Source organism: Alnus glutinosa, chromosome 5 (genome assembly GCF_958979055.1).
Source record: "Alnus glutinosa chromosome 5, dhAlnGlut1.1, whole genome shotgun sequence".
Classification (NCBI taxonomy): domain Eukaryota; kingdom Viridiplantae; phylum Streptophyta; class Magnoliopsida; order Fagales; family Betulaceae; genus Alnus; species Alnus glutinosa.
The window spans coordinates 30,737,676-30,740,594 of NC_084890.1; positions in this window are offsets into that span (position 1 = coordinate 30,737,676).

Sequence of the window (2,919 nt, forward strand, 5' to 3'; positions counted from 1 at the left end):
AGCGATAATTAGACTAGAACGGGTTCGTAACAATTCCTAAACACCAAAATTAATTTTCTATTACGTCAACCACAATTTTTTCATGTGAAAACAAGTTTCCAAACAATTTTAGGGCTTGTCTAAGACATAATTAAAAATTGGAATCTAAGCAGCATTTGCTGTAATATATATATATATAGTGACATTGTTTCAATTGCAAAATTTAATTAAAATAGCAAGCGACCTCGAAACTACTTGAAATTTTCTAGTCAAGATCCTAACATGTTAAAGAACATGTTTTAGGTCATAAAATAACTTTTCAATCGCAAGAGGCACTCATAAAAGTTTATAGATTAGAAAAATAGTAAAATAGATTTTCTACAATGATACTATCTTCATGATGATTTATAGTGTGACCATGCTGATAGAGGCCGTTTTTAGCAATGTGGGATTAAGCTTCAAATATATAGTGGATGGCTGGGGTAGTTGAAGTCTATCACCTAGTCAAGAGCTACAGTTGAAGTCAATCACATAGTCACAATTAAATATTGTTACCTAGTTATAGTTGAAGTCTATTTGTATTATTCTCATCTACCCTTATTCTCCTATAAATCGGAGCATGTTGTATTGTAAACATTACCAAATAAATAAAAGCAACATGTAGCCCTTTAGGCTTTATCCTGTGGACGTAGGTCATAGACTGAACCACATAAGTCTTTGTGTCTTTATTTAATTCGCTTTATATTCACTACAAAAAAACATGGGAATACTAACCTAAGGTCAGTAACGTGAAAATGTGTTTTTCAGGTTACTGGAACCCAGTAATGTGGTCTCACTAACGCAAAGCTGAGGTTAGTATCTCTTAGGTTGCTAAAATGTGTATTGTAACTTGGAAATCTAACATTGCGTTACTGTCCAATAACGGGACAAATATATCACATTACTGAGCTCGAGTTACGTGAAATTGCACGTTACTGAGTTGCTGTAATGTGCAAAGAACAGGTTACTGAAATGTTGTAACGCATAATAAATTTTCACGTTACTGAACTATTGCAACGCGAATATTTTTATGTTAGTGAATGTTATAACGCATAATTTACTATCACGTTACTGTAATTTATAACGTGAAGATTGTTAGGTTAGTGTATGTTGTAACACAGAACTAATTCTCACGTTACTGTATGTTCTAACGTGAATATTATTAGGTTAGTGTATGTTGTAACGCAGAACTAATCCTCACATTACTAGATGTTCTAACGTGAATATTATTAGGTTAGTGTATGTTGTAACGCAGAACTCATCTTCACGTTCCCGTAGTTTGTAACATAATATTGTTGGGTTAGTGGATGTTGTAACACAAAACTCATCCTCAGGTTACTGTGGTTTGTAACGTGAATATCGTTAGGTTAGTGAATGTTGTAACGCACAACTAATTTTTCGTTACTGTATTTTCTAATGTTATATTTATCATGTTACTTTATATATAGTAACGTATATATATATTCACACGTTACTGTATTTTAAATAGCAAAAACAACCATTTCCACTCTCACCCATCCCTCCCACTTGTCCATTTCCACCTCCCACCCGTCAGTGACGGAGGCAACGCTCCCGGTCTGGATTCCTGACGGTGACGGAGACGCCGGTGATGGTGACAAATGGGTGGTGCTGGGTGGTTCGGCGTGTTCCGGGCTATGTTCCAATCTTCCTTTGCTTTTGAGGAAGAAAACGATAAAAAATGACCAAAAAAAAAATCTACGTGGTATTACAACGTCAGGGTGTAAGGGTTGGGTGTTGGGAGTTGGGTGTAAGTGTAGCATTTCCCTATACATAATGAACAATTATATATAACCAATGTTTGTGTTTTTATATATATATGAACAATTATACATAAAGTATACACGCAAAACACAATGATAAAATAGCTACTAACGGATGTGCATGAGTCGAATTTCTCATCGCCGATACATGAACAGCTACTAACGGATGTGCAACAAGATGTTCTATATTACCTATAAATGATAAAACAAACAAACTCAGCAAACAAAAATACAATAATATCATATTAAAACTAACACTTAAGGAGCAACACGTGAAATATAAAGAAATGTCATCAATACTAAAAAAATAAGGATATAACAGAAAAGTAATTAATTATTACCTAAACCGTTGCAAGCATTCGATCTAACATTCAAACGAGGTATGGAATATCTATCAAGTGCTAGGGTAACCTGCGAAATACATAATGCACACGAACATGAATTGATTCTAATTGATTGAGAAAGCGATAACTTTATCGCTTACCTAATACACACATTAATTATTACCACATGTATAAATGATTCACTAATTCGTTAACAATTGCCAATCAATGTAGAAATAAATAAGAGAAAACCAGTCAAGTTTTATCGAATCACTTACGCTAAGATTGGATCTGAGTTTGGTCGGGCGTGGTCAAAATCATCACTCGGATCATTGTCGTTAATTCTGGTTAATAGGAATGACTCACACTCGTGGTAGGTGTCAGATGCATCATGAGACCCGTCACCCTGACCATTGTCGTAGACGTTCTTGGGTTTAGTCCGCAATGGCACAAGCCCAACCTGGGTTCCTTTGATCTTCGACGTAAAATACTTGGTCAACTTGTGAAGTTAGCACGTACAGGTCATCAGTCTCCCGGTCTCCCCTGTGGACTAGGCGATTGAAGTTGACAAGTACCATGCCACACTCGTCCACCTTATACCCTCTGTCCCTCGTGGTGTCCGCCCAATCACACTTGAACATGACGTACTTAGTCCGGTCGTAGTACTTGACTTCAATTATATCCGTTAACTTTTCGTAGTACGTTAAGCCATCAACGGTCGGCACACACACACCACTGTTCTGAGTCCTCTTACCCGCATCATGTGTAACAGTCCGAAACAGTTTGCCGTTAACCAC